Source organism: Hirundo rustica, chromosome 1, assembly GCF_015227805.2.
Source record: "Hirundo rustica isolate bHirRus1 chromosome 1, bHirRus1.pri.v3, whole genome shotgun sequence".
Classification (NCBI taxonomy): Eukaryota; Metazoa; Chordata; class Aves; order Passeriformes; family Hirundinidae; genus Hirundo; species Hirundo rustica.
Genome location: NC_053450.1, coordinates 87,733,165 through 87,755,915, shown reverse-complemented (window position 1 = coordinate 87,755,915; position 22,751 = coordinate 87,733,165). Strand labels below are relative to the sequence as shown.

Genomic DNA, 22,751 nt, shown 5'->3' with positions numbered 1-22,751 from the left:
AGTGGCACTTCAGTGCCTGAGTCCTGCTGTGATTTTGCCTTTTAAGCTTAATGTTGCTGTTTCCCTTCCTGCTGAGCCCTCAGGGAACCCTCCCAGGCAGGCCATGCTTGCAGTGATGTGAAGAAAGGGCAGGTTTTGGTGGAGAGACCTCCAAGGGCACATGCTGGCACAGAGGCTAGAATGCCCCCTGCTGAAGTGGTGGCTGGCCAGAAACAACACCAAAGCTCTAACGAAATCAAGGACCTGGAGATTTTGCATCCTGTCCCTGCTGCATGTGTCCTACCAGTGTGTTTTGGGGAAGCTGGTGAGCCAGCCAGTGCGGTGGAAATAGGAAAGAGGACATCTCCAGTGACCTATTATGTTCCCTGAAGATTTTGTACTGGGTGGCAGTCCCCCCACACGGATGTGCGCAGGCCGCCTGGATGGGCAGGTGATGTCAAATGTCCTTGTCCTGCCTAATTCAGGAGGGCATGAACTGAAAAAGGAAGTGTTTTCCCCTCCTGTGTTTTCCTGGGAGCAGTATTGGCACGAGCTCTGCCAGTGAGGTTGCTGTGGCCTCCAAGCTGCTCCAGCCTCTGGCAGGGGGGTTGATTTCCTGTTGACTCCCAGCCAGAGCCACCTCTGAAATGGTGGTATGGGTCAGGCTGAGATGGGTCCAAGGAGCCCAGGGAGAGTGGAGGCCCCTTTGTCACCCACCTGGTCATGGGGCAGCCTCCTTGGCACTGTGGCTGGAGGTCAGCTCCTCTGTTGTCCACAGAAAGCTCCTGCTGTAGGATCTGTCCACTGGGTGATGTTCCTCCAGGGAAAAAGCCCTGGAGGGCTTGTCCTTCCATGAGCTAGGAGAGGACTGTGCTGCTGAGGCAGGAGCCAGTAAGAAAGTGGCTACTTCTCCTTCCCCTTTATTTTTTATGTATTTCTTTTTTTACTTTGCTCTATTTATTTTCACTTTCTTCTCTTTATTTATTTACTTGGCTCAGCTCCACCATTTTTACTTCTCTCCCCTGTGCGCTCTTCAGGCTGACAGTCCCTTTCACCCTGCTCTCTGCACCTCCCTCCCTGCTTGATGGGAAGCTGGTTCCTTGGGTGCTGGAGTTCATTCCTGCCTGTAGGACACTGCTCAGCAGAGGAAGCTGTGGGAGGGCCATCCCACTGCCCCAGCTGGGTGAGTGCCTGTGCCAGGCTGGTCTTACCATGTGTGACTCAGGTGTCCCTCACTCCTGCTCCCACACACTCACTGACTTTTTCCTGCCGGTTCTGAGATGAGGCCACAGGCCACCTCTCATGCAGCCTGTCCCTCTTTAAAGATACGATAGAATTCCTTTATCTGCTGCTGCCAGGCAAGCCTGGGATGCTCAGAGGAGCAGATAACATTGCTGCTGTGCATACCAGGAGCCGGGCAAGCGAGAGAGAAGCCTCTCCCTTAGCACTCAGCAAGACAGCCTGATCATATCCCTGCCCTTGCATTTGTTTCTGGGGGATCCAGCTTCTCTTGCCAGCCCCTTAGCAAATCACACTGCAACCCTTCCAGGTCCTGGTGACCAGCTGGCTGTGAAAAGTCCTTGAAGAAGGGGCAGCACCTGAAGCCAGTGGGTAGGGGAGGCTGGCTGCAGCTCCACCAGGAGCCACAGGGCTCTGGAGTAGGGGTGGCCTGGAAGGATGGCTGGGTTCAGGCTGTGGTGGAAAAGCTGGTGGAGAAGCCAGGAGGTGCACGAAAAAGTAGTTCATGGCAAAGGAGATAAGGAGAAACTTGATCCCTGGCTAAACATCTAGGGTTCTTGTTCCTTCAGGTCTGCTCGTCCAGGGGCATAGGGCAAATGTCCAGGTATTTATGTGCTCTGGCATAAATTCAAAACTACTTTTGGTACAATCAGGGAAGAAAGAGCAAATTGTAGTCACCATTAGCACAGAATACCTGTGATGCTCTCATCTAACCCCACAGTGCATTTTTCCTGTGATATTCTACAGTGAGAACGTAAAGCCTGGCATCTTTTAGTTTTACGATTGAAAGATGTTTACAACAACAAAAAATATACGGGAATTCACTGTTTTCCATATCATCGGATTAAAAGCCTGTCTCTCAACTTATTTACTGCTCCACCTAAGGCTTTTACTGCACCTGTCTTCACAAGCATCAGAGCACTCGTGTTTCATCTGTCTTTTTGCGGCCAGATGAAGTCATCTTGGAGCATGGGTGCGGTGGTGAAAGACACACACACACAGTGAATTTACATCTCTTGGATAAAGGGAGAAACCGAAGAAAGATTTCCCCTGTGAGCTGGCTTTTATCGTCAGTGCGAACATCTTAGTCAGCACAAGCTCAGACTTCTAAAATTGTGCAGCCATGTGCTGGGAGAGGTACAGCCTCTGCAGCTTCCAGCTTCCCTGGATCTGCCAAGGATGAAGGCTGCAGGATCTGGTGCTTCTCTGGCGGGAATTGCTGAGCCCAGGTCAGGTGAGTGGCAGGCTCTGAAACTTTGTGTGTGACCCTGCTCCTCTGGAATGTGGGAAAACACCCTCCCATGTGATTTTCACAAATCACCTCAAGACAGATCCTGTAGCATGTTGAGCATCAGTGGATATTGACTAGAGAATAGAATCCTAATGTTTTGTGGAATCATTTCCATGACACAGACATGATACCGGAGTGGGATGTTGCTCATTTAAGTACTCAAGTCTTCAGGAAGCAAGAATGTGCAGATACTCTGACTCACTATAGGAAAAATTACTTGTAGTGACTCAAACACTTGGATGCTGGGGTTTCCTAGTTAATCACTGTGCTCCACCATGGGTCCAAAATCCTCCTTTCAGGATCAGAGAATGTTTGTGCCCTTGAGGATTCCTGCTCTGGTGCAGCTGTCTAGGTGGGCAGATTAACCTCTTGCTGCCTGTCAGTACGGTCTGCAGACCTAATTAATTTCTGGGCTGTTAGCACAAATGACCTGGTAGGCTCAGAAAGCTTGATGATGGTAGTTTTGCCTAAAAGAGGGACTTGGCAGGGAACACTTAGTTGGGGTGACCATGTGACTTGAGGAATCCTCAGGAAGGTCTGCTGCAGGTTTGGCAGCAATCTCACGGTCAAGGGGGTGCAGACTCAGACTTTTCTAGGAGGAGACAGATCCAGTAGTATGTTAGAGCTGGGAAACCCCAGGGAACCCTGCAACCCTGCCCTTCTTTTGCAAGAGAACAGTACGAGATGCCTCCCTTGACGTGCCTGGTCGGCCGGGAAGCTATTCCCATTGGGCAAAAGGTGAAATTTATGTCTTTCCTAACTTTGTGTTTGGATTTTGTGCTGTGCTTATTTTGCACAACGTGGTACAGATCACGAGTATTATGCATTGAGATAGCTCATCTCCTCTGCCCTAAGCCCAAAGTGCATGTTGCTGTCACCACAGGAAAATAGTGTGACCACGGATGGAAGCAAAGAATGTTTCTTTTCAAAGTTTGTGCTAATTTTGCACTTAATTGGTATGTTACAAACCGAGCCAATCGTAAATAAAACCCGAGTTTTCCTTTTTCTAAAACTAGGTCGTGAAATGTAACTTGACTTAGCTTTGAGACGAAAAGGCAAGCTTTTGAAAGAGATGAAGCATGCCCTCATGTGGCAATATTTTTTCCTTATAATACCTGCTTGTTTTGGTTTTAATCCCCAAATAATCTATTACAACGAGTTATGTCATGACATCAGAACTGGCATACAGCGTGGGTGTTGATACAGTGTGGATACAAAGCTGGTGTACACACAAAATGTTCAGAAATAATGATGTGGGCTCTAACTCACTTGTTACTTGAGTCCCTGCATGAGTGCTTTTATTCTAAAATAAGACTAGCTCCACAGAGGAGTTCACAAATAAACAAAGGTGTGAATTAAAACTTTTCCTGTCCTCTGCTCTGTGGGAAAGTTGCTTTCCCACAACTGAGAGAAAAGTTTAAAATTGTTACAAAGTGGACAACTTGGTTTGAAACCAGAATAATTGATTTAGAAGTCAATTCTGATCTAAACCAAAATAAACCAAAAATTAAATGTACATTCACAGACCTGGCCTGAATGACTCACTCTAAAAATCATGTTATTTGTTGAACTGGTAGGACTTCCTCATGTCTATACAAAGCTTGCAACTGTGTAGATAAACTCTCAGAAGGCTGGGTCTGCTGTGAATTTTACATTTTTGACACATAAAGGTTGGGTTTTAAAACCCCAGCTGACATTTCCCAGCTTGATAAACAGGGAAGTTCTACTCTTTCCTGACACAGCATTGTCTGCTTTTACTGTAGATCAATTTCCTGTTTTTACTTTCCTGAACTTAAACAGTAAATGTAATTCATAGAAATTACTGGATCCCGACAGCTTATTGGGACTTTTTATAGCATTCTTCTTCTGCGATTACAGTTGGATTGGTATCTTTCATCCAGAGCACCACAGATAGTAAAGAAAAAATGCATGGTGATCATGGGAAGTCTGACTGGGAAGTGTGTCATGGAGGCTGTCAAGTTTTAAACTTCAAGGAAGCATTTGAAATCCCAGGGTTTCCAGCATGCTGCCTGGTCACTGTTTCCATCAGTTGGCCCTTCACGGGATTCCTGGGAAGATGTCACCTGGCAAACACATTCACCACAGGTTCCCCGAGGTTCATGCTTTTCCTCGCAGAGCCTTGCAAAGCTTGGAGGATGCTTGGGTTGGCTGAAGAGCAGTAGGAGTTGCTTTCTCCTCATCTTCCTCTCCAGGCTACATTCCCTGCTAAAACAGGCACCTCCCTCCTGTGCTGAGGATAGTTTCCACGGGGTCAGGAAATGTGAGAGGCCGAGAAGTGGGAAACTCTGGATCCACTAGGCAAGCCTCGGGGGGCCTGAATGTGTGTGAAAGCTGTGGGTGGTCTGAATTTTGGGTGCTTGAGCAGGAGGCTTTAGATATTGTGTGGATATCCAAGTTGCTTTGAGAAGACTTCAGACTGAATGAGAAGTGAATTCCCTAAATCTCTCCCCTAGGGTCTCATTGACTTTCAGCAAAATCATCCCTCGGAGGCAGCACAACAATCTTCATTCATTGAGTTCTCAGTGATGCTCTGCTATCGAGTTCCCTTTGAAAAGGTTTTTGTGCTGTAATCTGCTGGCTGGTTACTTAACTGGTGCAGCTTACAGACCTCCGCTGGTTGTTGCACGTCTCTTAATTTTTAAGGGTTTATTTCAGCTCCTTTGTGAAGCATAAGGAAATGGATGATTAGCAAAATTCTTCCCAGTATTTTAGAAGCATTAGTAAGTGTTGAATAAAGGGCAATCACACTGTTGTTTTCATGGGAACTGTGAAAGAAAGACTGCTAGATTAGGTGCAATCCTGATCTTAAAGTCACAATTCTCACACAATGTTTTTTGCACTCTGGTGCAAAAACTTGTATGTGAGAATGTGTGCTTGCAATGAGCCAAGTAATTCAGCACTGTAGGAATCCCACCAACTTCATCTCCAAGCTGGTAATGAACATGGGCCTGGACACATCCAGCTGAGTGTTTGCCTGCAGAAATTATCTATGTACAGTCAATGACAGCAGTGTCCTTCAGATGTTGGGTTTGATGCAGTAAGCATATGTGACACTTCTGCTTTGCTTCCTCTTCTTGCTGTGCCCGGGACTGGTCATAGATGTGCTCTGCTTTCTGTAATTCGGCCTGAAACACCCTGTGCCTGGGAAAAGGTGAGCTGGGCAGCTGTGTTGGAGAACCTGTGTCAGCCTCCAGCAGCTAGCTGATTCCCTGTGCCTTGCTGCTCTTTTGCACCGCTTCAATACCTGAGCCAGTGCGTTTCTAGCTGGCAGTAGTGTGCCTGGGCAGTGGCGTGCCTGAGCAGTGCTGAACAACAACTGCTTGGAGGATCAGAGTGGTGTGGTTGGAGCAGAGGTGCTTGCTGACGTAGCTGACTAGATGAACTGGTTGACTGGTTAAATATTGGTGGCAAAAGAACTTGCAAAGCTGCTTTGCAGAAGTGGGTGGGTCTCAGCCACATCCTCATTGGCTTCGGTATTTGTCCTCAAGCCTTATTTCCATCTTCTGTACACCCTTTGCTTTCTGCTCCCCTTCTTCTTTGGCAGGAGATGTCGGCTGTGGCAGCCTGGCAGAAGTGACTGGAGACCTTTGTTGGATGAACAAAGCCTATCCACTCTGTCCAGCCTGAAAACTCCACAGAAGGCATAGGGCACCCAGGCACGGTCCTGTTGCCCATCTTTCAAACTGCGGGAGATGAATGGCAATGTCACCCCAGGATACACCACCCTGGAGGCATTGCCATGAGAGTCATGGCAACATCTCAGCAGGCGGTTTTCAGATGAAGAGCACTTAAGGCCATGGATGTGAATGTTCTCTCTTTTCCCAGGCCCTTCAGCGATTAATAATGCTTTCTGTTCAGGTGCATCTGAAACAGGTATTACAAGGTACACGGCTCCTGCCGCTCCCTCCTGCAAGGCTGATCCCCTCCTCCCTTGGGGCCTTCACCCATGTGTGCTTCCTGTGCTGTGGGGCTCTGGAATCTTTGCAGAGATGACACGATGACCATTTTTGCTTCTTGCTGTACACCAGTGACCCCTGGCTGCTTTCCCACTGATGCAGCTCACTACGCTAGTGGGATGTCGAGGTGGCAGGGGGAGAACAGCTGCTGGGGATGTGTGGGGGAGCAGCTGGCTGCTGCCTCGGCCCTGCCACCTGGGGGGATGCTGCCTGGAATCGTGGGGAGCAGGAGGGGAGAGGTGCATCCAAGAAGGAGCTGGGCCACCATGCTCACCTTCCTCCAAGCCCATCTGCCCCTGCTCATCTGCATGGCTGCCCAAGGCTTTGATGCGCGTAGACAAATGCCAGGGAGGTTTAATCCAGCTGACTTGGGTGCTGTTAGGCAGGGAATTGCCACCCCAACCTTTAATCACCTGAGCAAATGCCAGGTGAGCCTGAAAAGCTCAGGCTGAAAGTGATGGCTTTGCAGAGAGAAGCAGAGGTTTTGTCCAACATTGACCCTGGCTAGCAGCTTCCTTGTTAAGATGGGCTGCGCAGCAGGTGGTCCTTCAGTCTGCTCAGGCCACTTCCGAGGTGCTTCATCCCTGGTTTGCAGAAAAGAGAGCACTTGTCTGGGCCGGGGGAAATTCTGAGGGGCCTGAAGCATGTGACCAGGTCTGCTTGCCTTCCACAAGGTCCTACAACAGCACGAATGTTGTACAAGGAGGTGACTTAGGCAGTACTGTGGGTTTTCACAGTACGTGGCACACCCTCAACTGAAAATTTGCATAAATATCTTTCCAAGTAATGAGTATTTTCGAAATAGAACCAAAATCACATGAGAGGCAGGGAGGGGCATTTACGGGAAAGGCAGGTTTGCTACATTTGGATCGCATGCAAGAAATGGGATTAGTACTGTCCACAAAAGTTAGAGCGTGAATTTGTAAGGGTCTGCTTGAGGGAGTTCCTTAGCACGGATGGAATGACCTTGATGCTTTCGACCTGACAAAGCTGGTTAATGCCAAGAAGCAGCTTTTGTGTCCGTGGCAGGGAGAAGAGACCATTAGTCTGCATGACAGCTCTTCAGAACACCTCCACGTGAGCCCAATGGACCAGAGGGATCTCCACACAGTATAGAGATGTGAAGATGTAAAGAGCTGTTGAAGACTGCAACCCCAAAACCCAAGAGCCACCCTCTTTTTGAGGAAGAGTTTGAGAGGCAGAGAGGGGCAGGGGAGAAGTGAGATTATTTAGAATTATCCGCTCGAGGTCTTCTTCCCTAGTTGCTCTCAGAACATTTTCCAGAGGACACTGCTATTCTTACCCGGGCTTATCCCATGGGGAAATTGAGGCACACAGGAGTAAGGTGGCTGAGCTGTGGTCAGTGCAAAGCCTGGAGAAGGACCTTGCTCTCTCGGATTGGATCTCTCTCACTGGTAGCTAAGTGTTGCTACCAATTAAGTGATACAAAAATATCTGTTCTGCTCTCTTTATTTAGAAATCACCATTTCCAGTGAGAAGCAGGTAGAAGGAGAGTCAGTAATCCTTGCTGCTTCCACATCTTTTCCTTACCAGTCTGCCTGTCAATTCCCTTTTACCATTTTACATGTGGTCACTCGATACCAGCAGCTCTTCTGGGACATCTCTATCTGTCATATCCTTCTTTTTATTTCAGCACCCAAAAGTTTGAGTACACCACAAAAAACAAAACAAAACACCCCACATGAACAAAATGTGAGTTTCCTCCCAGGTTCAGTTCTAAGCACGTCACTTCAATGATGTCTAAACTACACAGCCCTTGATGAGCAAAACATTACTATCTTCTAGCCACATTTGTTTTCCCTGTCTCCCAGAGCATTATAGTCACCCAGGGAGAACTGTGTGTTCTACTTCGCTGCTGTAAAGCTATTATGGGTATGAAAAGTTCCCATTAATCTGCTCCACACATGGATGTTTCTGGATAAAGTTCAGTAGCCAGATCCCTCTTTCTTTGTGTGCATCAAACGAAGCAGAAAAACGCCTCCAATTTAAAGACACCAAATGAATAACCAAATAGATGAGATTAATTTTTGTTTAATCCACGTGGGCAGTGAAGCCAATGGCCAATGTTTGTGTGTGGACTTCTCCCAGGAGTTCATTAATAGCCGAGTCTGTAATAAGTTAATGCAGAGATTCCATGGAAATAGGGGGTTAATTATATGCAGAGGATGTTGGCCAATGTACAGCTTTGAACTACAAAAATAGCCCAAGTCTTCTGTTTTGGATGTGGAATCAATTAACGAGGTCTATGGCATGTACCAGAATTTGTTAAGATAGTTGTACTATAAGGATACTTATTTCCCTTTTTTTTTTTTTTCTTTTTTTTCTTTTTTTTTTTTATTTTAATAAAAAGCTAAAGAAAATAAGTGGGTAATGGAAGGCAAGGGAGAGAAAGACATGAGACTGGTAATAAAACACTGGACTTTGGCCTGGGGCCAAAGCAGGCTTTTCAATGGGTCTGAAGTTTGGACGGCAGCACAGTTTGAACCAGTTTTCACTGACTGTCCAAAAGGTTGTACCGTAATAGATGGAGAGAGTAGGCTGATTTTAGTTTACCAACTCCCTTCTCTCTGCTGGCAGGAGTGCTATGCTGCTAAGATGCCGTAGTCATTACACTGATGGATATCAGCATGTGGCGCGGCGTGCTGCAGATTCAACTCTGAAGCTGAAAACATAAAAAATTCTCCTCGATGCCGGTTGGCACAAACCTAATTTTTTCCCCTCTTTCCACATCTGGTTTTAATATAAAATGTGTCTTTCTGTGCTCTTTTTTTTTTTTTTTTTTTTTTTTTTTTTTTTTTTTTTTTTCCCCTTGCCACATCTTTAGAAATGGCTTCTTTAAAAAAAAAAAAAAAAAAGAGTGTACAGAGCGTCGCTCCCCTTTCCCTATATTCCTAGGTGCTAGAATTAATTGTATGTATGTGTGGTAGTTCAGAAGTGCGGCTTGGGAGCTGAATAGAGCACAGCATATACCTTTGTAAAGGGATGCTTCACAAAAAAAAAAAAAAAAAAAAAGAAAAGCAGAGGAAGACCAGATTACTTTTACTTCAGAACAGCGAAACACACTTTTGGCTGTTACAAGTTTTCAAGGAGTCACTTAAAAAGGTAGAATACAAAATTGAAAGAAAAAGATATGACCCATTTTCACCCTGTTTCACTTTAGGACAAGCTCTGGGCATGTTTCAGGCATTTCTAAAGTTACTCACTGTTTTTTTTTCTCACTCCCTGCTTCCAACTTGGTTCCTAAACACATTAATTTGTTCCTAGAAATTATCTACTTGTTTGTTGTCTGTTGTGGCGGTTTTTCTTGTTTGTTTCTTTTTTTTTTTTTTTTTTTCTATTGCACACAGAAATCTTCAGACCAAAGCAAACTGCCACAGAAAAATGTCGCAATTCAACCCAGTTTTGAGGGAAGTGCCCCAATAACTTCTCAGCTCTAGAGAAGCAGTGGAGGCTGGGGCCACCGAGTCTCCATGGAAGTCACAGAGGTAAGGTTTGTTTAACTAATTAGTGGTAATCCTGAATAACTCTGTAAGCTTTAATTTATGGGGTTTCCACCAGGTTCTATGTTCAGCTCCTCACAGTGTGCCTGGACCCCTGGGTTTTGTCACACATGGAATCCTGGAGACTGGGCATGGTCTGGAGACCTGAGGGGCCACAGGGACATGGCGTGAGGTCAAGTGCCCTCTAGTCCTCTGCATCTGGTGGTGGGCAAGCATCATGCCTGGCTGTTGTCCCAAAGGTACTCTTAGGGTTCCAGAAAGCAGGCTAGGACATAGGCAGGACGGACACCCTTGTCCATCCGATCTGAGGAGGCTGACTGTATGTGGGACCTTCGTGTGCCACACCAGGGAAATGGACTCTGTCAGCAGGGGCAATGCAGGGACCACCCTGACCTTTCACCTGCCTGCCTGCCTGCTTAAAGTCTTACCAGGGAAGGTGGCTGCAGCCTCCATACAGAAGTTCTGGTGTGACCATCACCTCCCAGGGGCACCTGGGGACAAGGTCGGAGAAGTGGGAAGGGAAGGTTGTTTCTGTGGCAGCTCGTCAGACAGACAGGGAAGCAGAGGCAGGGGAGGCCAGGCAGGAGGAGGATGTGATAGCAGGGCTGAGGTGACCAACCTCAGACCATCAGTGCGATGAGGACACACAAAAGCTGTGGGGCTTGTTAGTCAGCCTCCCAAAAGAGCCCACAGGGCCCTGGCCTGCCATGGGTGCCCACAGTAAGGAGTAGGTTTCTTAGCCAGTTCTTGGGAATGGGCAGTGCCTTTATTTTGCCTGTAACGCCAGGGGCAGCTTCAGGCACTGTTACGGGTGCACTAAGACTGAACGCCAGCATTCAACTCCCCCATGAGCTCCCAGAACCTGCCAGGTGTTAGGGCAGGAGCAGGCTACATCTGCTCTCTGGCCAGCCACAATTCTAAGTGGAAAAGGTACTTCCCAAGTACCAGAGCACCACTCCCTCATTTATATCCTGGAACCAGTCCAATTAGAGTCATAACCAAGTGAAATGGGAACATCCAGCCCCATTCATGCTGTAAGAAAACAACACCTCTCTTTTGCTTTCTGAACTACCTGGGGAGTGTCATAAGAGACAGGGTCTCTACTGTCTGGATCTTTTTAGTTTTCAGTTCTTCCTTGTTTGGGAGTGCCTTAGGATGGGATGACCTGCTGCTGACACAGTTGAGCAGTGCCATGTCCCAGGCCTTTAACACAGCTGAAACTTCACAGAGCAAGAATGGGTGATGGCTGCCTAATTCCTCTGTAACCAACTAGAGCAAGGAAGTATAATTATGATAGTTATCACTGGGGGATGTTTCAAAGGGAAAGCATGCTAGATATTTTGGCTAAGCACTTAATTTTTTTTCTATCAAATTACTTCCAGCCCAGCAGCTAGCTCTACGTACATAATAGCTCTGCTGGCTTCCATGAGGTCCTTCAGTTAAGGTCAGCTAAATACCTGCCCCATGATAGCAGGCCACAGACCAGATGCAAGATGCCATGGTGTCACCTCATCCACTCCTTTCCTCTTCTACTGCAGACGCCCCTTCCCACTACCTAATTTTCAACATTTGGCTTTGTATAGTTTCAAATGAATCAAGCTCCATCGGACTTTACTATTATACCACTTGTTCATTTCCCTTTTAAAATCCAGATTTTTGTTCACACTCAAATAAGAACACATACCAGTATTTTATCTTTTCTACAGTGTATCCCCAGGCAGAAATTATATTGTAATAATAAATTGGCTAGCTTGTTTTAACAGTTCCTGGCTTTTGGCTTTGTGCAACACTGCAGGTGTGATTCTAGTAGCAATACTGTAGGTGTGAATTATTATGTTAGTGTAATAGGCTGTACTTTATTGTGCTTTATTGCTTAATTGGATTCTTCCATAAGGATTCTGCAGTTGCTACTGGGAACTAATGCCAAGGTTTTCTATGAAAAGAGTGGTACTCTTTTTTTGGCGTTTACTAAGGTCAGTAATTTCAGTGGGTGACTGGCTTTGGGAAGTGAAGGAAAGATGTCACTAAATGAATTAAGAAAGTGCTTACTAAGTCCTTTAATAAAAAGCAGAGCAGGCTAAAAGATGCTCCTTGTTATGCATAGATACTTGTAACCCCAAGGAGCCCTTTGGGAAAACAGCTGGCTGAGATTTCTGGCAAAGGAAGCCCTCTCCCATGTTCGGGGGATTCCCAGGTGGTGGGCAATATCTCTGGGTGGTTATATGCTCTGTGACCTCCTCTCCCCTCTCTATCCTTCCCACCACTTAACTTTTTTCACACGGTGGAAGATCAAAGTTTTGTTTTTACAGCAACACAAAGGCTGATCCCCTTGCCAGTGTACCCCTATAGGAGTGCACCCCGGGCAGGGGGCTGCTTTCCCCCACCACATGGATTGCCTGAAACATCAGGAATGTGGGCAGCCCTCCAGAGCATGTGTACATCCTGCCACTCTGCCTGGGAATCAAGGGGCAGGGAGGAGTCCCAAGGGTACCAGATGCCCCACGGATGCCTCCACCACTTGAAACCTGAGACGACTTCAATATGTGCAGCCACACCCTGGTGTGGGGACCAAGGGTGTTTTTCAGTGGTTTGAAATAATGAAAGCTGCTGCTCCTGTGAGTCACTCAAATTCCCACCGTGTACTGTTGCTAAATGATTTCACCTCTGCTTCCCTGTGCTCCCCAGCACTGTGCCTACTCATGCTGCTGAAGTTCATTTCTGGTCTCGCACCTTCATTTAAGCCATTTTCTGTTTGTCTAGAGCTGCAGGTTTAGCAGAAGGATCTGCATTTACCTTCAGTGCAGTGAACTATTTATGCCTGGCATCTTGTTTGCAGGAGTAGTGGGGTAGGTGGTTTCCCAAGTGGGATCTTCATCATACAGAGTAGGAAACTTGATTTTCCCTTCTTGTAATGATGTTTTCCAAAACTGTTAATGCAAAGCAGAGCTGGACAGTAGCTTCAAAATATGGATGCAGATCTAGATTCTGAAGTCACAGGGTTTTGCCTGGTTCCCCCAAAACACTGAGGCCATATCTGTGGTGGACGCTACCTTGCCTTACCAGGGATCAAACTGAAAATATGCAGAGCTGAAAGCCCAGTGTATGGACCATTCATGTTTGGGTTAATAGGTGTTAGCCATGCAGAATGTCCTTTTCTGTGGCTGAGGCACAAAAAGCTGTAGTGCTCGTTCTTCCATTTTCAAGGTCTCACCAGGTCCAAGCCAAAGGAGATGAGCGTGTCTGAGCTGTGTTTGCACTGTGTGGCCAGGAAGAGAGGACTCATCTCTGCCACAAAGGTCTCAGCATGGTTTGTGCTGAAGTGGGATCCCACATCTGGGATCTACCCAAGAGCTACATCATACTGTCTTAGAGACAGGAAAGCTTCATAAAGGGAAGACTTTGAATCAGGAGTCCGCTGTGCATTGCAACATTTATCGCCATGATTCACGTACCTCCGGTGTTACTGCAAATCCGGGCAAAGTGTAAAACGATTCTCTCTCTTATCTTTGAGGAAATGCAATGTGCTCCAACCAGGCTGACTCTGAGAGTCAGCTCTACCCAGCTTTGGGACACAGAAATTGTCAGGATTTTTGAAAAAACCTCAACAAATCCCAACACCACAATCTAGCCAATTAATTTCAGGGTTTTTTTCTTTTCACCTTACACAGCTCCATAGAAACCCTTGCAGTTCTGCAGGCACATAGCAAGTTATGAAGGAGCTGGAGGCACTAAGAGAGCTGGAACATGATTAATAACTGTCAAATTACAGGGAACACTTTAAAATCCCTTAAACCTCCCCTACTTCATCCTGGCAACTAGGACATGAGTCTTTAGCCAGGCTGTCTTTCCCTGAGGCAGTCCCTTCACTTGAGGCAGGAGATGATCTGAAGCTACAGGCAAGGGGTTCAGAAACTTTATGATGAAATTGTGACATGGGGGAAAAAAAAAAAAAAAAAAAAAAAAAAAAAAGAGAGTGGGTGAGCTGCAGGACAGGGGATCACAGGAGGGAGTAGCTGGCATGTGTATGGCAGTGTCAGAGTCCTCAGACTTTCATCACGGGACCCACAGCTTGACTGCCAGATAAACCACCTCCTTTTGTATTCACAACTGCAAAATGCCTCTGCAGCAGCTCTAGCAATTGCTCAGAGTGGAAAGAAACAGAATTTCTTGCATCCTTAGCATAGCAGGTGTTTTTACAAATTAAAGAAAAAAAAGAGATTAATTCTGCATTTTATTTTGGCCCTTTGCTATATCCCTGCTCTGTGCCTGAAATGTTTTCTTTGCTAAAGAGACAAGCAGAGGCATTCAGCTCTTTACAGGCAGTGTTTTTAGGTTTATCAATGTCAAGGTTGTTTTCTTGCACGCATTTCAGTACTGTTTCTTGGTTTAGATAGCATGGGGTAACTGTATTTACTTTGTTGCCCTGCTGTCCTTAGCAGAAAAACTTAAGAAGATTTTTTCTCACTCCTGTTTGCCATGGAGGCCCCTCAGAGAAAATTGTAGAAGAAACTCAGTTAATCGAAGGTTAAACAAAATGAATGAAGCTTGTATGGTGCCCTGAAGGTTATTAGACTCAAGGTCTGAGCAGCTGCCAAGGGGAGTGAGTTCCAGGGCGGGAGCATTCGTCTGAGAAATCCCAGTTGCTGGACGGGGAGCGGTTGAACCTGGGGGCTGCAGGCGCCTCCCAGCTGAGCTCGGTGCCCCGGCTGCATGTGCGGTAGGACCCGTGTCCCTTCTCACACGCCGGGGCCAGAGAGCAAATGGATGTGAGGGCATGCCCCACCCCACGGGAGGGCAAGAGGGACTTGCCAATTGTTCCAGATGCCTGGCTGCTTCCATTACCAGCTGTGGAGCGAGCAGGGAGCTCTAAAATCACAAAGACAGGCAATTGCTGGGAGTTAGGACTGACAGGAGGGCTCATGGAGCCTGCTACAAGGCAAGTCTGGAAGTGGCACAGAGTCAAGGGATGCGGGAAGCAATGCAGTGTGACCAGTGGTCAGCTTCGTGTGTCCTCTGAGCTGCTCTCCATCCACACATCTTTGTCTCCCTATCAGAGTGATGCTCTGGAATGGTGCCTGGTCTGTCTTCCACTTCAGCCCACCTTGGAGGTGGAATTGAAGTCACAGGATATGGATGCAACATGGAAACAGGCAAAGTGTTTGTGATGTCCTTTCAACATCCAAGTGTCTTCCAAGTGCCTCTTCCTATGATATAGAAGATTTTTGACTAAATAAATTCATTAAGTGAAAATGATAAGAGCAAAGATAGATATGTATCTGGGTATACCTGCACTCTTGTTTGTTAAGCAGTATGTTAAACCTTCCTATACATCAGTTTGTGTATCTGTGCAGCAGTCTTGATATTTTATTCCTCATTTGTGCCATAATTGCAGGAGTCCTTTATGCCAATGTAGACACTGATCTCACTGCATGTCGAAATTACAAAATATATGAGAGAGCTGGAATAACAAGAATGTGTGTTTTCTGAAAAAGTAGAAGGTTTCTGGAGGAGGAGTTTTCCCAAAGGGAGCTAAGTTTACACATCCAACTCATTCAGGCCTTTTTCCTTCTGAAGTTGACGCACACATGCACAAACACACAGGCTCCAGTATCTATTTCATGGACACATTCTTCCCATCTCACTGTGTAAAGGTCTTGAAAGCAATAGCTACTGGCAGTACCCCAATTCAGCATATCTAATAGGTCCTTCCCAGTTTCAAAATCACTAAGGACACACATGGCCAAATGAAAGCAGGGCTTAAACTACCTTGCTGTCAGAAGCAATGAAACTAGCTGCCTGTCCTCGTGGGCTTGATTTGCGGGTTCTTTGTTTTCATAGTCTTGGTTTGCTGACTGCATCTCAAGAATGGTAGAGCAACTTTGTTAATCTAACTCCTGCAAGTAACTCCAACTGTTGAATGCAGGACTTTTCACAATCTAATAATACTCTGCAGTGGGTTTTCATTGTTTCCCAAATTTTATGGGTTAATAGGCTCCAGGTGGAAGGAAAAAAGAGTAAAAAAATTTGATTATTTGTAAACTACCTCTGACTCAGTGGATCTGCTCAGATTTAGGAGGACATGGCCTGCCTACATATTTAAAGAAGATATTTTGGATCAGAATCAAATGGTCTAACTTTACTGACTTAAACACAGCATTTCCAATTTACATCACCTCAGTGTTCAAACCTGATGTTACGTGTGGAGACATTTAACCAGAGAAGGGACACTGCCTCTCTTCAGCTCCACGTCTAACCTTCTCTGTGTTTGCATGTGATTGTGCGTGTACAGAGATATGGAAGTACGTATATGATCACAAAATATCTATGCTTTGCCATGTTTTCTTTCCTGTATGCTTAGGTAGGAAACCTTAGCTCCAGTAACTATCAGAGAAAACTTTTTGATGCAAACAACCACTGGAGGAAATAAATTCCCCCAAAGCAGTCCTTGTGGTTTGCACCTGGTCAGGACACTGTGAATCTCCAGGCTAAGGGGAACAGAGTTCCTTACTGGCTGACATGCATTTCCCAGGCCTAAATTTCCGTTAGGAGACATTTTTTTCTTTTTGTTCTGTTGGTATTTTGGTTTTTTACACTGCTATCTCTCCTCGCAATTGTCATGCTGCTGTTCATACTCCCCAGTCTAGAGGAACTCTGTCCAGGCTTTATCTTAGTGCTTTGTATTCCCGTGGTCACCACAACAGTTCAGGCTTATTCTTTTCAACAAAATTAATTATTGTTAGGTTATCTGGGAGTTCGACTCAGAGACTGTATTCCACTAATAAGCATAATTTTGAAAAGCTTGTGTTTAAAAAGAATTGTTATCTACTGCTTACTGGCAGGTTTTGAATCTTACATCCCTGTTGAGATTGATTTCCTTTACATGCCTAATTACTGATGACACAGTTAGATATAAGCTAAAGAGATACCTTGCAACTGGAAAAAAGAAGGGGAGAAAAAAAAAAAAGCTTTAAGCCAAGTTCTCTTTGACTTAAACAGGAGGAGGTTTCGTTTTATTTCATTTAGTAAAGTCACCATGGAAGGATCCTCCTCCAAGAACTTGCAGCAATATGCGGAGTGTGTACAAAACAAGTCCAGACATCAAACAGGGCAACTCCCAAAATGTCTCTGCATTTGTAAACATGCATCACATCTGCTCAGCTTGGCTGTAAGCATGAAACATAAAACTTGGGATATCTGTCTTATTAATTTAAATGGATGCTAATTCAGGCTGTGGCTTGAGGAGATGGAGGATGCAGCTGCAGCTGGCTTGGAAAAATGTTTCAAGAAAAAAGAAAATACACACTGAAAAATTAAATATGTTTTTATTAAAAAAAAAAAAAAAAAAAAAAAAAGAAGAAAAAGCAAAAAAGTGATCCGTTGCCTGATCTGATTTGTAGTGCACCCCTAGGTAGGCCATTTGGAGCAACTGCCTCAGCACTGCCAACAGTGTTAACCTTTTCCTGGGATTAAACAACAATCTTTGATCCAAAGGATGTTCACTGATTATGAAAACGTGGAGCGAGGGAAAAAAGCTTCTGTGGCATTGAGATATGATTCTTTTATTCCACATGTGTGTGTGAAAATGGTTGGGGAGCCTTTGTTGGCAGGTATATTGAAGATTTATTACCGCCACAGCCACTGGCTGCTTCAGCAGGTACACTTTTCCAAACACCAGCAGAAAATCTTGCAGTGAGAGTGGGCATGTAATAGTTTGTATGGATGTAGAGCAGTACAGCTTATCCCTAAGGCAGAAATATTTATGTATGTATAAATAAATAAAATTTTAAAATTTTCCATAAATAAATCTATTACAGGAATGTATTTTACTTAGTCAGTAAAGAGAAATTTTATACCAACATAGGTGCCTGCGCAGCAGAGATAGCACTCTTAGAGACTACATAAACTAAACCAATATACATTTGATGTATACTTATATATGTGTAGCTATATTTGATACATAATTATAACATGGAGACCATATGGAGATCAGGTCTGAGATGTAGTGAAAAGTGAGTGGCCCAAGGTGACCTTCATTCATGGCCAGGCACTGCATGAGGCTCTTGGTTTAAATGTTAATATAATATTGTAGTCACTACACTCCTGGCTGATACACCTTTTGGACACAGTTGGCTGGAAGAATGTTTTGCCCTGTCCCTCCTTTGCAAGTTACATCTCTAAGATTTTACTGGCAGAGCTGCTGATTTGACTTGTCTCACACAGTTCTGTCAAAATACCTACCTGCACATCTGTGAAGAAGATCTGTCCATAGCCAGGGGCTTTTGACTTGAGGCAAAGCACAACAAGAATGACCTGATCAAGACTGATCTGGACTTTCAAGAGTTTGGGGATCTGAAATTAAAAAAAAAAGGTCTTAGAGTTTTACATCTAGTTGAATCCATAAATAGAAGCACAGTAATCGTGCCATCATTGGGCTGCTTTTGCACACTGGTTAATGTAAGTATTGTCTCTCTCCCCTGATGTCAATATCTAGTCAGATGCACCAGCCAGGCACACTCTTTTCCATGCAAAATGGTCTTCTTTGTGGAAAGAATTTACACATTTTTTGATGGAGAGACAGCAAATCTGTCCAAACAGAGTTTTAGGAGTGCTGCAACCTGCTGGAAAATGCTGGGCTTCACACTGCAGATGTTAAATACCATGTTGTGAGAACTCTGTGTGGATTTTGGTGGGGCAGAAAGGGGAAAGTAAGGCACGTCCTAACACAGAAAGTCAGGTGTGCTTCTTAAAGGTGAAAAAATGCCTTGACCTTTTGCCTTTGGCAAAACCTCACTTTATATGTGTTCTGTGGCTTGTGTCACTTGGCCCCACCCCAAGCTCACCTCTAGCACGGCTACATTTCAGCAATGTGGTGTGTGCAAGTGTCGTGGATGATTATCTATGTGACAGCAGTACCCAGAGGCTTAAGCCAGGGCTGTGGCCCTTTGTGTTAGGCACAGAGCAAGTGCACTGACAGTCTCACTCTGAACATCTCCTGGTCTAGAAAGACCACAAAAGAGGAGGAAAGGAAAGAGAAGTGGCAGAAAAAAATCCTCCAGGGTTGCACAGCATGGAAACAAGGCAGCAGAGGTTCCTCCGAATGGGTGGTGGCTGTTTTCTTGCCTTCCCAGCAGCCAGTGTTGTGTCACTTAACACTGCAGAAGGTAACCTTTGGGTCATGTCTAGGCACAGGGCTTTTGCAGGGCAGCTCTGCTGGCTTTTTGTGCTGTGACAGGCTAAGAGCGTTTCTCATCCTTTATGACTGCTGTGCCCTGCTGCCAGAGTGACTGTCCTAATGCCTGAGTGACAAACAGGTACATGTGCCTTTGTAGAGGTTTTTCCAGGGCAAAGTTCAGCCTCTGAGTTTCAAACTGCTTGCATACAGCACATCATTGCTACTGCTAGAGCAGGGCCTCAGGTACCTGGACCTCTGATGCCACAGCCTCTGTCTTACCCTTTGGGCTGCAAAGTGCTCTGCAAAGCATCATGATGTTAACACAGCTGATTTCCCAAGGGGGCTGCATGCAAGAGGTTATTTTAGTTCTTTAATTTTTCCCGAATTCACAGAAATGTCTGATGTTCTCCAGAGTACAATAGACTTTATCCAGGTTGCTAATGATTATTTCTATTCAATCTCCTTAATAGGACTGGGGGAGGAGTAACTGGTCACCCCTCTGCAATGTCACTCTAGTGTAAAAAACCCCAGGACTAACTCATTCTTCAAGTTCCTCAGTGACTAATAGTTGTTTTATCATCCTTTCAATTAGAAAGCATTTATCAGCAATCTTTGCTAGCTCACTGCATGAACTGGCCTGTCATTCACTGTCTCAGCCCTTGGAACTGGTAATTAAATTTAGCAATCTGCCTCAGCAGCTCCAATTGAGATACATGGTATGTGAGTTGGCAGACACTTTGGGGTTTCCTTCCCAGTAGAAAAGGGCTTTGAGAAAAGTGAAGAAGGGTCCCAGAAGATGCCCTGTGTCAGGTACCTGCAACCCTGAAAACATCACAAGCAGAGCACAGTGAGTGGCACAGAGCAGCTCCACCCTGGATGGGGATGGGCTGCAGAAGGGTGTCAGCAGGGTCAACCTGACTACCTGCAGCCCAGGGAGAGGAGCAGTTTTGTCTGGAGTTGGCCACCATAAGCTGGGACTTGCACACGGTGCTCCCCAGGTGAGCACCTGCTTCATCCCTAAGCTTTCCAAACAGCATGCTTTTGGAACAGGAAATGGAGATTTTGCACTTCATTTTCGATGTTGAGGTATGTCAGCCTTGAAGTCTGGGCACAGATACAAAGCTCTGAAGTCTGGGTACCTCTTTGTTGTTGAGCAAGGGGTAAAGCAAAGCAGATGCAGTGAAGCATGCTACATATGATGAAATCCGGGGATCAAGTACACTGACACAGGTCCTACATCTTCTCTGGCACAGTTCTCCTCAGTGCCGGCAGAGGACATGTCCTATTGACAGTGTAAACAACAACAACAAAAAATGTAAGCCAGCCTCCTGCTGGAGGAAGTTTATTAAAGGGGTTGACCCTGTGGAAAAGTGACTGAACTGCAATGGCACGGTGTGATTTGCCGTGCTAACCCAAGGGTAATGCTAGCAATGTCGTAGGTATTGCTGACATTGAGGCTGCATACCTGTTGTTATCTCCTGGCCTGTCCAGGTATCATTTTCTTTTTCAGATAAGAGGAAATTTGCCGACTGCTTACACTAAAGTCATACTGCTGGTAAAGGAGCTTTGCCCCTTATCTGGATCTGTGGCTGATGGTAGTTGATAGAGGCTGATTTTCATTAGCAAGCCACTGTTTTTTTAAGCAAACTTTACTCTGAAAAAAAAAGACATCTTATAAAACCCCACACGATCTTCTTCACAACTGCCAAGGGGTACAGAAATGCCAGGGTTCCCATTACTCACTTCAAAATCAGGTTCAGGTTGCCTGGCTTGGGGTTTTGGAGGAAACACACAATTTGCGGAGTTCACTGAACACCACAGAAGATTTGGACTTGAATTTTTCTGGAGCTGTCCTAAAATATTTCTTACTGTTTCTGAAAATATTCCGTACTTTGTTTTACCACAGAAAACATCCTAAGGGTATTTTTCTGCTCCTTCTTTTCCCCCTCCTTTCACTACACCAGGTTCGTCCCCCTGCTGCCTGAAGAAGACCACCTACAACTCAAGGAAATAAAGACCCCTGTGAAAAAATACAGGCAAACCCGATATTTAAGGGTCAGCTCCCCACAATATTTATCTAGTTGTCTGAGCTGGTCCAACCACAAAACTGGGAAGAAAAAAAAAATCACTATCATGTGGTGGCTGGGAGGGTAACCTCTGTTAAAAAACAACAACAAAACCAAAATGCAGCAGCGTAAAATTGATGGGAAAAGTGCCAAGAAGACGAAAGGAAAAGGACTCTCATATTTATGAGGTATAGTAAATAATAGCACTAGGAGGTAGTGCTTGGTGAGGATAAAGCAGCCGACGTCTTTAATTTTGGAGCAGAGACACAGGGTTTTGTCTAGTATAATTTATTTAAGAGATTTCTCTGTTTATAGGGGGAAAAAGTGGTACAGAATATGTATTAAAAAAAAAAAAAAAAAAAAAAAAGATGGGCAAAAAATTACACTTTCTTCCCTAAAACCACCCAGACATTCCTTACAGCATTCTGCACCCTGAAGATCACGTGCCTTAACTTCAGACCTGAAAAGCAGAGTAGGAAAGAAACACAATTTGGAGCAAAGGCTGCCTTTCCTCACCGAGGCACTGAGCAGGGATGTAAATTACAGGGTATCTGTTTCAGGCCCCTTTCAGTATACGGCTCCTATAAGAGCTCCAGAGTAAGATAATCCTCTGGAGATCAGAGGCAGCGTGCTATTAGCAGGAGCTCATAGGTTACATTTAGTGGTGCCTGGGGTACCTTTATGCTGAAGTGTCAGTGTCAGCTCGAAAGCACATAATCTTTCTCTTGAGTCTAATTATACATTCATTGCCGACGCAATAGAATATTCAAATGTGTTTAATTAGTTGAAAGATTGTGCTTTAAACCCACAAAAGCAAGGCAGGAAGGAATAAGGATGAAAAGTCAAATAGCCTCTTTTATCTGATTGCATCTCTGACTACCTGGGAGTCCCCAAGCACCAATGTGAAAGATACTGTCGAAATATTCAAATATAAAGCCATAGCTGAATATGCTATAGCCACAGCAAACCCCTGTGTTTCTCTTATGCTTAATGACCAGTTGAATTGTTCCTGGTTTACACCAGTTCATATAGAAAGGGAAAAGTGTAAAGTTTGTGTCCACTCGGCCCCTTAGTTGGATCACCTACAACATCTGTGCTGTGGGCAAAATACCTTCTGTTGTTTGCAGAAGAAGTTTGTTACCTGCTTTAAAAATGCCTTATTTACATTTTACCCTTAAAGAGTATTAAGTAAAGTTCTCAAGGATTTCCAATAAAGTTTGGTTAATAGCACAAATAGAGGGTTATATTTAATTACAAACTGTAAAGGCTACACTCTTGAAAACAATGTCATCATTTTATCTTTTCATCTGAAGTACCTTGTTTTTTCTTTGTTGTTTTGGTGTGGTAAATTAACTGGATTCTGCAGGTGCTTTCTGAAATCTAACGGTGACATAATTGTTACATAAAGTTGAAGCAGATAAGTTTTTACTGTGGAGCCTGTGGCTAAAGAAGAGATCCAGCAAGAAGGAGAATGAAGGCTTGTGCTTCTGCCAGTTCCCTCACTGC

General features: G+C 45.0%; 1 long non-coding RNA gene across 1 annotated transcript in view; it reads left to right on the top strand.

Annotated features, from left to right (window-relative positions):
• LOC120760336 (uncharacterized) overlaps window positions 1-21,246 on the top strand; it is a 31,641-nt gene extending 10,395 nt beyond the window's left edge. Inside the window, exons 2-3 of the long non-coding RNA XR_009208431.1 lie at window positions 9,855-9,992; window positions 21,144-21,246. This is a non-coding gene — a long non-coding RNA (uncharacterized LOC120760336). The remainder of the gene's footprint in view (window positions 1-9,854; window positions 9,993-21,143) is intronic.
• The last annotated feature ends 1,505 nt before the right edge of the window (window positions 21,247-22,751 follow it).